General features: G+C 43.8%; 1 pseudogene; it reads left to right on the forward strand.

The window, feature by feature from the left end:
* The first annotated feature begins 11,971 nt into the window (after nt 1–11,971).
* LOC123572659 (small nucleolar RNA SNORA26) lies at nt 11,972–12,100 on the forward strand (annotated as a pseudogene).
* The last annotated feature ends 4,400 nt before the right edge of the window (nt 12,101–16,500 follow it).

Below are 16,500 nucleotides of genomic sequence, written 5' to 3' on the forward strand. Positions count from 1 at the left end.
ACTTGAACCCAGGAGGCAGAGGTTTCAGTGAGCCAAGATGGCACCACTACACTCTAGCCTGGGCACAGGGTGAGACTCTGTCTCAAAACAAAAAAAGAACACAACCAAACCCAGCCTGCTCCCTCTCACCGCTGTCACCTCCCTCCTTCGCCCTCCTGGTTTGAATTAGTGGCAGTGGTGGAGGGTGGGGCAGAACAACTGGCTACAACAAGAAACAAACTAACCAAAATGTGCGTACATGGGTACATGGCTACCAGGCAGTTACTGTGGTGTCCGGCTCAGCCAGGGCCCACGCTGGGTGATCGTGTCTGTCTGTCTGTTTTCCTTTGCATCTTCAACTAGACGTGGGCGTTCCTTACTCCTGTACAAAACTTCCGCTTGCTCCTTGTCCCCTGTGGCAGAAGCCTGCCTGCACACGCCTGGGGGGGATTTCTCTTCCCAGGAGCAACTAAGTTTGTCCCTGAGCAGTTCCTAGATTTGTTTGTGGAGACTTTAGGGAAGATAAACATGGAAATTCTGATACAAATTTGAAGCCCTGGGAGTGGTGATAATGAGCGTGGCTGTGAACATCGCTTCCAGTTCTGGAAGGACCTGTGCGGCTGCCGCTCTCAGGGGGCTTGTGGGACCGGCCTGGGACCCAGCCACTCTCAGCAAGGTCCCCAGGCCAGAATTGGGCTGTAGGTGTCTTTCTTTGTTTTTTTTTTTTTGTTTTGTTTTGTTTTTGCTGAAGTCTCACTCTGTCGCCAGGCTGGAGGGCAGTGGCGTGATCTCGGCCCACTGGCTCACTGCAACCTCCGCCTCCCAGGTTCAAGCCATTCTCCTGCCTCAGCTTCGCGAGTAGCTGGGATTACAGGCGCCTGCCACCACGCCTGGCTAATTTTTGTATTTTTAGTAGAGATGGGGTTTTACCATGTTAGCCAGCATGGTCTTGATCTCTTGACCTTGTGATCCGCCCGCCTCAGCCTCCCAAAGGGCTAGGATTACAGGCGTAAACCACTGCACCCGGCTTTGCTTGTTTTTTTTTCTTTTTGAGATGAAGTCTCGCTCTGTCGCCCAAGCTGGAGTACAGTGGCGCGATCTCAGCTCACTGCAACCTCTGCCTCCTGGGTTCAAGCGATTCTCCCGCCTCAGTCTCCCAAGTAGCTGGGATTATAGGCACACGCCGCCATGCCTAGCTAATTTTTGTATTTTTAGTAGAGACGGGGTTTCATTATGTTGACCAGGCTGGTCTCGAACTCCTGATCTCATGATCCACCTGCCTTGGCCTCCCAAAGTGCTGGGATTACAGGCGTGAGCCACCGTGCCCGGTGAAACTGTCTTTTGAGATTTTTCTTGGTCTTTAGTGTACATCTCAATATTCACATAAATGCTTGCTTGAGTGCTGTTGAAAAGGGAAAAAAACCTTGGAAATAACGTAAATGCCTGCAGCAGGAGAAAGTCTGAATTTATCACGGTAGAGCCAGGAAATCTAGGTGTTAGGTAGATGTCGGCAAGTTGGAGGACTAAGTTTCGAAAGAGTTTGTCAAAAGCAGAATGTCTCAAAGACGTCACTGCAAACGGCTGCATCATATTTGATTATATGGATACACAGGACTGGAACTTCTTTATCCGGTTTCCTCTTTTTAAGTAGTAAAGTTGTCTTCAGTTATATTTGCTATTAGAAATAACTTGATGGTCTTTTTTAATACAGAATTTTCTATTGCTTAAAACTTTCCTTAAAATAGATTCCTAGAAGGGGAATTTCTAGATCAAATGGTTTGGATTTTAAGGATTTCCAAAATGCTTTTCACATTTGTGCTGATTTACCCCCCTGCCACTGTGTAGGAAAATTGAATTCTATTTTCCCCAACATTATTATTATTATCTTTAATTAGAATGACTAAAATGCTGTTTCATATTGTTTTAGTTTACACTTCTGGATTATCACTTTGGCCGACCATTTGTATTTTATTTTTGTTTTTTTGAGACAGGGTCTCACTCTGTCACCCAAGCTGGAGTGCAGTGGCGCAATCACGGCTCACTGCAGCCTTGACCTCCTAGGGTCAAGCAATTCTCCTGCCTCAGCCTCCCAAGTAGCTAGGACTACAGGCGTGTACCACCATGTCTGGCTGATTTTTGTATTTTTTGTAGAGACAGAGTTTCACCATGTTTACTGATCTTGAACTCCTGGGCTCGAGCTCAAGCGATCCTCCCACCTCAGCCTCTCAAAGGGCTGAGATTATAGATATGAGCCATCGTGCTCGGCCCAGCTGACCACTTTTAATGATTTTTAAAGTTACTTGTGTACTTTCTGGGAATTACCTGTTTGCACACTGGGCCCATTTTTCTATTGAGTTTTAGTGTTTTTCCTATGAATTTATACAAACTGTTAACTAGGGCAGTTCATGGTACTGCACACTGCCTACCTGCAGCTGGCCTTTGGAAACCCTTTAGTTCAATAGTAACGAGTGGCCTCTGCCTTGTGCCAAAGTGTTCTTCCGCTAATCCCAAAGTTAAGAGCTTATATCTTGTCCAGGCAAAAGGAGACGTGTCCTATGCAGATTGTTTGTATGTAACAAGAGTGTATTTTTAAAACCATGGGAATAACTCAAATTACAATTCATTTAAAATGTGATCCTCTTGCATGGCTCCTTAAGTGAAACCTGAAGGAATCAATATTAGATTTATTTGTTTGTTCATTTATTTTGAGACAGACTGTCTCTCTGTTGCCCAGGCTGGAGCGCAGTGGCGCGTTCTCGGCTCATTGCAACCTCCCACTCCTGGGTCCAGTCGATTCTCGTGCCTCTGCCTCCCAAGTAGCTGGGACTACAGATGTGCACCACCACACCCAGCTAACTTTTTTTGTATTTTTAGTAGAGGCAAGGTTTTGCCATGTTAGGCAGGCTGGTCTCGAACTCCTGGCCTCAAGTGATCCGCCCACCTTGGCCTCCCAAAGTGGTGGGATTATAGGCGTGAGCCACTGCGCTTGGCCAACTTAGATTTATGTGTATGCAGTGAGTAACTGATCTGTTTTATTTAGACCATGATATTGTAAGTATTTCTTGTCTTTAGAAAGTGACAGTCCCAAAGCTGCTGTATCAATAATTTTGTTAGATTTGACAGCAATAGAATATTTTGAGGATATTTATTTGTGATAAACCACCAAAAGGGAGGGCAAGTAGGAGCCTGGACTGAAGGTCCTGAGTGGGTGTGTGACATCTGGGAGTCCAGCAGCCGCTGCAAGGCACTGGGATAGCATACGAGTTTTAACTGACCTCCAAGGAAAATTTCATTACTAAGAGGGGACTTTTAAGACAAAAAGTAATGTGGTATTGTTAGACGCCGATTCAAAGGATACAAAAATGATTTTTTTTTTTTGAGACAGAGTCTCACTCTGTCGCCCAGGCTGGAGTGCAATGGTGCGATCTCAGGTTACTACAACCTCTGCCTCCCGGGTTCAAGCAATTCTCCTGCCTCAGTCTCCTGAGTAGCTGTGATTCAGGCACTCTCCACCACACCCGGCTAATTGTTTTTGTATTTTTACTAGAGATGGGGTTTCATCATGTTGGTCAGGCTGGTCTGGAATTCCTGACCTCATGATCCACCCACCTCGGCCTCCCAAAGTACTGGGATTACAGGCGTGAGCCACCACACACGGCCCATATAAAACTGATTTTTAAGAGAAGTCATAGGAAAACCACAAACTTAGTCTTGCGTAGCAGAGCCTCATTTACTGTCCAGCTCCCAGGAACTAGTCAGAGTTGGCTGGGGACTGGTTCTCTAGTCTTCCTCACGTTTACCTGAGTGAGCTTGCTGTTGCTAGTTGTGCACTAATGGAAGATGACTTCACACTGCCTTTTGTGACTTTTCCTGTCACCACCCTCTTTGGACAGATGCAAACTGTGCACGCAGCAACTCAGTTTTCATGAAGCCAGGTTTTCTTGCCTCCTTTTTTTTCTTGAGTAAATGCTATCCTCTTTTTACTGGGGTGAAAGCCTTTGTAGTCATCCCTAATTCTTTCTCTCCCATTCTACATCCACGCCATCAGCCTAACATGAAATGTGCGTCTGCCGTCTTCCACGACTTCTCCCCCTGACGCTGGGGCCGCCTGTCTAAGCCACCAAGGCCGCGCGTCTTCTCTGCAGAAGTTGCCTCCTGACTGGCTCTCTGTGTCCACTCAGGCCCTGGCAACTGACTCTATGCACAGCAGCCAGAGTGATCCTTCCAGAGCATGAGTCAGGGAATGGCACTGCCCAGGACAAAACTTTCCAATGACTTCCAATGACTTTTATTAAATTAAAAATAAAAATAAAAATCTTTACCACGACCTTCCAGATTGTTCCTGCCCTGGCCTCTCACTCCCCCTGAATTTGCCTCCCAGCCTTCCCTGTTGCTTCTTGAGTCCCTGCTGCCCCTTGAGCAGGCCAGTCCCCTCCCATCCAAGGGCCTTGCAAATATCTGGGCTTTGCTCAAATGCTCCCTCCTCAGACATGCCTTCCCTCACCACCTCATCTAAAACAGTACCCTCTTCATCACCTGTCACCTCTCTCTTCGTTATTTTTCTTCCTAGCACCTGTCACCACCTGACATTAGATTATATAATTGTCTGTTGATGTGCTTGTTATTATCTGTGTACTCTCCCTACTCCCATCTTGTTCACTGTTACACCCCCACTACCGAGAACAGTATCTGGCCATAGTACGTGCTCAGTAAGTTCAACATTAGTTAAATGAATTTTTTTTCCTTTTTCTTTTTTGAACATAAACTCAAGATTTTATTATGTCTTCATAATAAAACAAAAGATGACACTTAGAACTGGATCACTTGGCCCTTTCTCTTCTTCCTTCCTCCCAGTTCAAAATGCTCACATCTTTAACAGCCAGCACTCTCTTAGATGTGCAGTTGGGCTCAACGCACTCAAGCCTTAGCACAATCTTCTTTGTAGTTTTAGCCTTTTTCTAGAAAATCGGCTTAGTCTGCCCACCATAGCCGCTCAGCTTCCTGTCATAACCCGCTCTCCCTGGGTGTACAGAGAATCCTTGTCCTTGTACTGTGTCACTTTGTGGGGATGGTGTTTGCCACACTTCTTACAGAAAGTCCCGTGGGTTGGCCAGGCATGGTGGCTCACACCTATAATCCCAGCACTTTGGGAGGCCGAGGTAGGCAGATCATTTGAGGTCAGGAGTTTGAGACCAGCCTGGCCAATATGGTGAAACCCCATCTCTACTAAAAATACAAAAATTAGCCAGGCGTGGTGTTGAGCGCCTGCAATCCCAGCTCCTCAGGGGGCTGAGGCAGAAGAATCACTTGAACCCGAGAGACTGATGTTGCAGTGAGCTTAGATTTCACCACTGCACTCCAGCCTAGGTGACAGAGCGAGACTCTGTCTCAAAAAACAAGCCAGCAAACAGACAAACAAAACAGAGTGAGATGCTCTCAAAAAAAAAAAAAAGTCCCAAAGGTTTGAGGAACCTTCACCATGTTTGCGGGAGCGCTATTGGCACAGAAGGCAAATTTTTTTTCTTTTTTTTTTTTTTTTTTTGAGACGGAGTCTCGCTCTGTCACCCAGGCTGGAGTGCTGTGGCCGGATCTCAGCTCACTGCAAGCTCCGCCTCCCGGGTTCCCGCCATTCTCCTGCCTCAGCCTCCCGAGTAGCCGGGACTACAGGCGCCCGCCACCTCGCCCGGCTAGTTTTTTTTTTGTATTTTTTAGTAGAGACGGGGTTTCACCGTGTTAGCCAGGATGGTCTCGATCTCCTGACCTCATGATCCGCCCGTCTCGGCCTCCCAAAGTGCTGGGATACAGGCTTGAGCCACCGCGCCCGGCCAAGCAAATTTTTTTTCTTAATCTCAAATGCGATAGTAGAATGAATGAATGTTTGAATCCACTTTTATGTTTTCTACCTTTAAATCTGAGAGGAGAGAGACCGTCTGAGCTTTGGAGTGACCTAGGTAATAAGATGGATAATGAGAGAGTTTCATTTCAAAGAAAAGCATCCAAATAAGGAATGTTGTGGGCAGCGTGTAGGAAGAAAGGTTAAACAAGACGGCAGAGCTCAAGTGAGTGGGCAGCAAGAGAATCGAGAGGGAACGTTAACTTGGAGAACTTTGAAACTCTGATCTGGGCTTTTAATTCTGCTTCAGATGATGCCAGAGAGATGAAGCAGATTTCGAAGGTTTCGATCGTTTTGTGGATGTTGTTGCTATTGTAGTTACCATTTTCAGCAAGATAATTTGTTAAGCACTTAATTGGTAAATAGAGTTTTCTGGGCAGCTACAAAAAATAAGTCAAATTAATATAGTCAGTAGAATAGCAAGATTGAGTGGAACTACTAAATTGAGGGGGCAAAGGAATAAAGAAAATCAGATCAAAGCAGCAAAACACAGAAGGGGGAAAAAGCCAAACCATAAAAAGCAAGAAGGATCATTAAAATTTTAAATAGATTAAATTCTATTAAAGTACAAACAATCTCAGATTGCTTTAAAAAGTTATAAGCTTTTTACAAGACATACATCTAAATAGAAAACATGAAGATATTAAAAATTACACCAGCCATATCGAGGAGCATTAAAAACTTAAATAGGCCAAATAAAACAGTTAAATAGACCAAATTCTATTAAAATACAAAGAAACTTACATTGCATTTAAAAGGTTATGCTTTTTACATGAAGTACATCCAAAGCAGAAATTTCACAGCAGGGCTGAAAGTATAGGATGGACAAACAGAAGGAAAAATAAAGAAAGCAAGACTTGCAATAGATATGACAAAAAGCATTAATGGGACTAAAATAGATATTTATATTAATAAAATATATTAATTAAGATACAATAATAATTATTTATGAATTGAGCAGTATAGCTTTAAAATAATAAGGTAAGCCCTGTTGGAAATAATAGAATTTGACAAGGCCATGACAATTAGAGACATTAAATTCTTTAAAAAAATTAAAAGATCATATGCTGGGCACGCTGGCTCATGCTTGTAATCTCAGCACTTTGGGAGGCCTAGGCGGGTGGAGCACGAGGTCAGGAGATCTAGACCATCCTGGGTAACATGGTGAAACCCCGTTTCTACTAAAAATACAAAAAATTAGCCTGGCGTGGTGGCGGGTTCCTGTAGTCCCAGTTACTCAGGAGGCTGAGGCAGGAGAATTGCTTGAACCCAGGAGATGGAGGTTGCAGTGAGCCGAGATTGTGCCATTGCACTCCAGCCTGGGGGACAAGAGTGAGACTTCGTCTCAAAAAAAAAAAAAAAAAAAAAAAAATTGAAATGTAGTCAGAATAATTCTGACTTTATTCAAAATAAATTTGGGGAATTTATTCCCCAAAATATTCCAAGCAAATTTCATGTTTAATAGGTAAATTCTATCGAAACTTCCAAAAAATTATAGGTAACATAATTTTTTTGTTATTTAACTGCTCCAGAGAATAGGAGGAAAAATGGAAAGAATTTCAATTCATTCTACAAGGTTAGCATAACCTTGATAACAAAATTGGGCAAAGATACACTAAAAAGAAAATTATAAACATTGATTTAAAATGCCAGATAATACATTAGCAAATCAAATCCAGTAATCAATTAACAATTAATAGGTAGGGAGACATAAAATTGTGAAATCTACTACCAATGTAATTTGCTATATTAATAGATAAGCGTAGAAAAACAAAACTATTTCAATAGATGCGACAATCAGTCCTAAAAAGTCCTTAGTAACCTAGGAATACAAGGGATCAGGCGCAGTGGCTCACGCCTGTAATCTCAGTACTTTGGGAGGCCAACGTGGGTGGATCACCTGAGGTCAGGAGTTCAAGACCAGCCTGACCAATATGGTGAAACCCTATCTATACTAAAAATACAAAAATTAGCTGGGCATGGTGGCTGGCATCTGTAATCCCAGCTACTCAGGAGGCTGAGCCAGGAGAATCACTTGAACCCAGGAGGCCAAGGTTGCAGTGAGCCAAGATCAAGCCACTGTACTCCAGCCTGGGTGACAGGGCAAGACTCTATCTCAAAAAAAAAAAAAAAAAAAAATGGAATACAGGGAAACTTCTTCACTTTGATAAAGAAGTAAACAGCAGCAACCACACTTAAAGGTGAAAACACAAGCCATTCTCCTTAAAGTCAAGAATAGGACGAGGATGCTGTGTAGCTCTACTACTAGTCAGTATCTTACTGTAGGCCTAGCCACTGTGAGAAAATAAGGAGAGCAAACTAACTTTATAAAAGGAAATGACAGACTTATTGCTTACGGATGATATGATTGGTTATTTATGAAATCATAAGAATCAACTAGCCAGGTGCGGTGGCTCACACCTGTAATCCCAGCACTTTGGGAGGCCTAGTGGGCAGATCACTTGAGCCTGTGCGTTTGAGACCAGCCTGGGCAACATAGTTAGACACCGTCTCCACACACACACACAAAACTAACTGGGCGTAGTGACGCATGCTTGCAGTCCCAGCTACTCGGGAGATTGAGGTGGGAGGATCACTTGAGCCCAGGAGGTCGAGGCTCCATAATCGTGCCACTGCACTCCAGCCTGGGCGACAGAAAAAAAAAAAACAAAAGAAAACAGAATAATTCAACTAACTGAAAATTTTTCAGATAAAAAGAGCACAACAGGATAACCAGTTATGAGTAAAACACGAATAGATTAATAGTATTGGCAGGCTGGGCGCGGTGGCTCACGTCTGTAATCCCAGCACTTTGGGAGAATGAGACGCTGTCAAAAAAAAAAAAACAACATAGTAATAATAACATTGGCAATAATGATAAATCAGAAAACTTAATGGCAATAAAATTTTATTTATTAGCAAAACAAAAGCCCACCAAAACCATGAAATATTTAAGACTAGGAATAAGAGTGAATGTGTTATGTTTATTTTCTCTGTTATGTTTATTCTCTAAAACTCAGGAACATGAAGAATATCTGAATCAATGGAGCTCTGCATTGCTTCCTAGTCAGGAAAGCTCATTCTTATGAAGATGCTAATTCTTTCCAAACTGATTCATAAATTCAATGCAATTTTAAGATGAAATACAACTCATTTAAAATTGTATCTTTATAAGTTGATTTAAAAGTTTATTTGGAGGCTGGGTGCAGTGGCTCACACTTGTAATCCCAGCACTTTGGGAGACCGAGGCAGGCGGATCACAAGGTCAGGAGTTCAAGACCAGCCTGGCCAACATAGTGAAACCCTATCTCTACTAAAAATACAACAATTAGCTGGGCGTGGTGGCAGGCACCTGTAATCCCAGCTACTCAGGAGGCAGAGGCAGGAGAATCAGTTGAACCTGGGAGGTGGTGGTTGCAGTGAGCCAAGATGGTGCCACTGCACTCCAACCTGGGCTACAGAGCAAGACTCTGTCTCAAAACAAAACAAAACAAATGGTTTTGGAAAAATAGCTTGTGGAAGAAGAGCCAGATATATATTGCTTGAGCCAAGGAAATATATATTGCTTGAGCCCAGGAGTTCGAGATCAGCCTGGGCAACATGGTGAAACTCTGTCTCTATTAAAAATACAAAAACTGAGGTGGGAGGATCACCTGAACTTGGGGAGGTCAAGGCTGCAGTGAGCTGTGATCGCGCCACCGTACTTCAGCCTGGGCGACAGAGTGAGACCCCATCTCAAACAAATAAATAAGTAAATAAAACTATAAAAATACTAGAGAAGGAGATGTAAGAGGATGTTTTTGTAATGTTGGTGTAGGGAAGTCACTCCTACACAAGACGTCATCCAGAAGCCATAAAGACAATATTTTTAGATTTTGTCACAGAAAAAAATTTAAGTTCTACTTAGTGGGAGATATCATAAGTAAAATGAAAAGATGACCATCTAGGAAAGGCATATAATGATAAAAATAATAACAAGAGCCAGCATGAATATAGGGGTTATGATGTGCTGGGAATGGTGCTAGGTGTTTTACATGCATTATCTAACAACTGCTGGTAGGTACTATTATTGTTCCATTTTACAGATGGAGAAACTGAGGTCTAGGAAGTTCACATATATGCTAAAAGGGTTAATAGTGTACTGAGCATCTGCTTTTTTGGGTTGTTCAGCATCCCCTTTCCCTAAGGAGAGTCTCTTTTTGGCTTTGGAGTTCAAGAAGAATGGACCTTACCTTTGGGTTGACAAAGCCTGAAGGACTGAGTGTCCTGTGGCCGCCAATGATTCTGGCTACGGAAGGAAAAGCTAACTGCAGAAGGATGGCATCAAGTCTAACAGAGATGAGGGAAGGTGAAAGGTAAATGGAGAGAAAGGTTTGAGTTATTGATAGGGTCCCTGGATCCTGTTGCACCTGAGTGTAGATCTACTCTTGGGCTTCCAGTTATGGGTCAGTGAATTCCCTCTTTTCTTCTTTCTTTCTTTCTTTTTTTTTTTTTTTTTTTGGCAGTCTTACTCTGTCACCCAGGCTGGAGTGCAGTGGCGTGATCTCAGTTCACTGCAACCTCTGCCTCCTGGGTTCAAGTGATTCTTCTGCCTCAGCCTCTCTAGTAGCTGGGATTACAGGCCCCCAGCCACCACACCCAGCTAATTTTTGTATTTTTAGTAGAGACAGGGTTTCATCATGTTGGCCAGGCTGGTCTCGAACTTCTGGCCTCAGGTGATCCACTTGCCTCGGCTTCCCAAAGTGCTGGGATTACAGGCATGAGCCACCATGCCCGGCCAATTTCCCTCTTAAGCTAATTTGGGTAGTTTATTCAACCCTAAGAATCCCAAATGCCCTGGCTAGGCTGATATAATATTCTTAGTGTGTAAAGACTTCAACTACTTCAACTACAGAACAAAGACCGAGATAGCCAATGGGCAAAGCATGTGAGTAGAAACTCAATGAAGAAGCATGAACAGGGGTTAGTTCTGAAGCTCCTTTCTGGGGTCCATGCCTCCCGTGCGGAGGACCAGTACTGTTTTTACCCGCTTCTCCTGAGGTCTCCCCACTGCTGAGACGGCATCCACAACCATCTGGGTGTGCACAGGGTTTTTCTTGAGCTCACTCTGCCTTACTATATGGACCTCTTATTTGGTTCTCGGAAATAATCTTCCTCAGAGAGTTAGAAAAGATGAGAAATTGGTAGTGGCATATTGTTTCTGAAATATTAAGGAACTGAGAAAAGATTTCCCCCATCGTGTGGCTTCTGAGAACACCACGTGTGTGGGGGGGATCAAGTGTGCCACGGGAGGGGTTTTGCTCATTAACCCACTCCTTCTCCAGGATTCGACTGCCCTCCCACGTGGCTGACTGCGGAGCCTGTAATGAAGCTGACAGCACTTCCAGGCACGATTTTTCTTCCTTAATGCATGGCTTCTTCAGAACAGAACCAATCAGAGCTTTATTTTATTCCATTTCGATGAATCGGTTGCGGGATGAAGCTTCTTTGATGTTGGAGAAAAAGTGCCTGGATGAGGGATTGATGAAGAGCAGAGAAAGCATGTCACCACCAAGTATGTGGCATGGCCAGCGACTTGTGATAATTCAGTTGCAACCTTAGCGAGGACATACTCTGTGTTCAACATTGTGGAAGATTCAAAATGAGTAAGAAAGGTCATTCTTGCTGTCCCAAAGCTTTCAATCCAGTTGAGGAGATAAGATAGGGGACCAGGAGGCAGTAGTGGGCATCTCTGATTCACCCTCAGAGGGGATGAGGCTGAAGGTTGGAGAGAGTGAGGCGATAATGGAAGTAAAGACATCAAAAGCATGTTTTAGACTCTGGTTCCTTTGGGGCAGGAAGGAAGCAGTTTAAGATGGGTGCAGATGTATTTACATTTGTAGGATACTGATACCAGACTGAATTTAATACAGGTTCACTTCGTCTCCTTAAACATAATAAGCTGGACAAGAAGAAATGACGATCTGTTAGCAAGGAACATTGTAATTCCCAGTTCTACTGAAAGGAACATGGCACCTTGGAAAACTATTATTCCAAGCACGGGACAGAAAAATGTCAAAGACTAGTAGGGCAAATCAGAAGGGTACACGACCCTTTCCTGGGCCCCGTTAAGGCTGATGCAATGCTTTAAGAGGCTAACACAGAAGGGTAAAGCTTTCTTTACCCTTTGGGTAAAACCCAAAGAAGAGATTGTAAACTTCTCTTTGGATCCTGTCTGAAGTCACAGCTGGAAAAAAAAAAATGAGTAGGGGTCCTAACAGAACAAATTTGAAAAGGCGATTATTTTTTGTTTTATTATCATTATTATTATTATTATTATTTTTGAGATAGAGTCTTGCTCTGTCACCCAGGCTGGAGTGTGGTGGCATGATCTTGGCTCACTGCAACCTCCGCTTCCCGGGTTCAAGTGATTCTCCTGCCTCAGCCTCTCGAGTAGCTGGAACTACAGGCGCCCGCCACCACGCCCGGCTAATTGTTTTGTATTTTTAGTAGAGGGGCTTTTGTCATGTTGCCCAGCCTGGTCTCAAACTCCTGGCCTCAAGTGATCTGCCCACCTCAGTCTCCCAAAGTGCTGGGATTACAGGCATGAGCCATCATGCCCGGTAGAAAAGGCTATTATTGAATAAACGTGGGATAACTTTAGTTTTAGAAAGTAGGACTGCAAAAATTGAAACACATCGAACGTACAAAAATCCATGAGTTCATAATGATATTCCAAAAATATTTTCATAGTTAAAGGTACTTAAGGAATCAACTCATTAATTCGATATCAATAAAGGGAAGGAATCAAGTATTTATGCTGCCCTTCCAAACATGACGGGGGAGTTCTCTATAGAAGAGCTACAGCTAATATATGCCACAGGAATGAAAACACTGGAATGCTACCATTTAGTAAACCCTAACAAAATCATTCTAGCCACTGATGATCAATATCTGCTAAAATTATTGGGTGAAATGTTAATAGGGAACTTTAGAATAGACGGGTCAGGCTGACAACATTTGAACTCTTTGATCAGTTCTAACATTATTGGATAGTGAGAGATTTTGTGCCTCCTGAATAAAAAGCAAAAGGAAGTTCACAGCACCACCTATAAAGTATTCTTGGGTTTTTTGTTTGTTCTTTGCATTTCTTTGTTGCTGTGTCACCCAGGCTGGAGTGCAGTGGCACGATCTTGGCTCACTGCAATCTCTGCCTCCCAGGCACAAGCGATTCTCTCACCTCAGCCTCCTGAGTAGCTGGGACCACAGATGCGTGGCACCAGGTCTGGCTAATTTTTTGTATTTTGTGTAGAGATTGGGTTTTGTCTTATTCCCCAGGTTGGTTTTGAACTCCAGGGCTCAAGTGATCCTCTCACCTTGGCCTCCCAAAGTGTCAGAATTACAGGTGTGAACCACCATGCCTGGCCCAAGGTATTCCTGAAAAAAAAAAAAATCAAACCTAACTGTCATGAATGGTCTAGATTTTTCTACCAGTTTATAGAAAATATGGGGGCTAAAGGAGCACATAAAGAAACACTGTGAGGTGGCCGGGCACGGTGGCTCATGACCGTAATCCCAGCACTTTGGGAGGCCAAGGCAGGTGGATCGCTTGAGGTCAGGAGTTCGAGACCAGCCTGGCCAACATGGTGAAACTCCGTCTCTACTAAAAATACAAAAATTAGCTGGGCGTGGTGGCGGGTGCCTGTAATCCCAGATACTTGGGAAACTGAGGCACAAGGATCGCTTGAACCCGGGTGGCAGAGGTTGCAGTGAGTCAAGATTGCGCCACTGCACTCTAGCCTGGGCAACAGAGGGAGACTCCATCTGAAAAAAAAAAGAAAAAAAGAGCACTGAGGATATAATCTGACACATTTAGACTGTAAAATTGTGTAGGACAAATGATGACCTCGTCATTCAATCACAACTAAGTTCAGGGTGACCTTGATTTGATGATGATTCAAACAACCTGAAGAGGCTGGGCGCAGTGGCTCACGCCTGGAATCCCAGCACTTTGGGAGGCCAAGGTGGACGGACACCTGAGGTCAGGAGTTCAAGACCAGCCTGACCAACATGGTGAAACCCCGTCTCTACTAAAAATACAAAAAATTAACTGGGTGTGGTATTAGGCACCTATAATCCCAGCTACTTAGGTGGCTGAGGCAGGAGAATCACTTGAATCTGGGAGGCAGAGGTTGCAGTGAGCGGAGATTGAGCCACTGCATTCCAGCCTGGGTGACAGAGCAAGACTCCATCCCCAAAAAAACAAACAAACTGAAAAGACATTTTAATTATTTTAGGTGTTTGGTCTTTTATTTTTAGAAACAGAGTCTGGCTCTGTTGCCCAGGCTGAAGTGTGGTGGAGTGATCATAGCTGACTGCAGCCTTGAATTTCTGGGTCTAAGTGATCCTCCTGCCTCAGTCTCCTGAGTTCATGGGGCTACAGGTGCACGCCACCGTTCCTGGCTAATTTTTTTATTTTTTGTGGAGACCGCATCTCCCTCTGTTGCCCAGGCTGGTCTGGAACTCCTGGCTTCATGCAGTCTTTCTGTCTTGGCCTCCTATGGTGCTGAGATTACAGTTGTGAGCCACCGCACCCGGCCTAATTTTTAATTGTTACGGGTACATAATAGGTGTATATGTTCATGGGCGCATGTGATGGTAAAGTTAGACCATGTGTAATAATCACATCGGGGTAAGTGGGGTATCCATCACCTTGAGCATTTATCATTTCTTTGTGTTAGGGACATGGAAAATTATACTCTTTTGTCTATTTAAAAATATACAATATGGCTGGGCACGGTTGCTCATGCCTGTCATCCCAGCACTTCGAGAGGCCCAGGCAGGCGGATCACCTGAGGTCAGGAGTTTGAGACCAGCCTGGCCAACATGGTGAAACCCTGTCTCTACTAAAAATACAAAAAAAATTAGCCGGGCATGGTGTCAGGCACCTGTAATCCCAGCTACTAGAGAGGTTGAAGCAGGAGAATCACTTGAACCCAGGAGTCAGAGGTTGCAGCGAGCCGAGATCGCATCATTGCACTCCAGCCTGGGTGACAGTGCAAGACTCCATCTCAAAATATGTGTGTATGTGTGTGCGTGTGTGTATAAACACAATAAATTATTGTTTAGTGTAGTCACCTGTTGTGCTAGATCTTATTTATTCTAACTATATTTTTGCCCCCATTAACCATCCTCACTCCCCTCCTACACCTACCACTACCCTTCCCAGCCTCTGGTAACCATCATTCTGTTCTCAATCCCCATGAGTTTGTTTTAAATTTTAGTTCTCACATATGAGTGAGACATGTGCAATTTGTCTTTTTGTGCCTGACTTATTTCACTTAACGTAATGTCCTCCAGTTCCATCTATGTTGCCACAAATGACAGAATTTCATTCTTTTTTTGGCTAATAGTCCATTGTGTACATGTACCACATTTTCTTTATTCATTTGTCTGTTAATGGACACTTAAGTTGCTTCCAAACCTTGGCTATTGTGAATAGTGCTGCGATAAACATGAGAGTGCAGATATCTCTTTGATACATTGATTTCCTTTCTTTGGGGTTGATATGGTTTGGCTGTTTCCCTAGCTAAATCTCAACTTGAATTGTATCTCCCAGGATTCCCACGTCTTGTGGGAGGGACCCAGGGGGAGGTAATTGAATCATGGGGGCTGGTCTTTCCCATGCTATTCTCATGATAGTGAATAAGTATCACGAGATCTGACGGGTTTATCAAGGGTTTCTGCTTTTGCTTCTTCCTCATTTTCTCTTGCCACCACCATGTAAGAAGTGCCTTTTGCCTCTAACTATGATTCTGAGGCCTCCCCAGCCATGTGGAACTATAAGTCCAATTAAACCTTTTTTCTTTCCAGTCTTGGGTATGTCTTTATCAGCAGTGTGAAAACAGAGTAATACACGCGTATATACGTAGCAATGGGATTGCTGGATCATGTGGTAGCTCTATTTTTAGTTTGTTGAGGAACCTCCACACTGTTCTCCATAGTGACTGTACTAATTTACCTTCCCACCAACAGCGTATGAGGGCGCCCTTTCTGCCACATCCTCGTCAGCATTTGTTATGGTCTGTCTTTTGGATGACAGCCATTTTAACTGGGGTGAGATGATATTTCATTGTCTGGTTTTTTTGTTTGTTTGTTTTTTGTTTTTGAGACAGAGTCTTGCTCTGTTGCCCAGGCTGGAGTGCAGTGGCGTGATCTCGGCTTCCCTGCAACCTCTGCTTCCTGGGTTCAGGCAATTCTCCTGCCTCAGCCTCCCGAGTAGCTGGGACTACAGGCACCCGCCACCACGCCCAGCAAATTTTTGTATTTTTAGTTGAGACAGGCTTTCACCATGTCAGCCAGGATGGTCTTGATCTGTTGACCTCGTGATCCGCTCACCTCGGCCTCCCAAAGTGCTGGGATTACAGGCATGAGCCACTGTGCCTGGCCCTCATTGTGGTTTTAATTTGCATTTCTCTGATGGCTAATGATGTTGGCCATTTTTTCATTGAAAAGACGTTTTTGAGGCATTGTGGAAATGTGAACATGCCTGAATAATGGGTGATATTAAGGAATTGTTTATTGGGGGTGTAGTAATTATGTTATGGTTATTTTTGAAATATCTTTTCCAGGCTGGGCAACATAGCAAG

This window comes from Macaca fascicularis, chromosome 3, assembly GCF_037993035.2.
Source record: "Macaca fascicularis isolate 582-1 chromosome 3, T2T-MFA8v1.1".
Classification (NCBI taxonomy): Eukaryota; Metazoa; Chordata; class Mammalia; order Primates; family Cercopithecidae; genus Macaca; species Macaca fascicularis.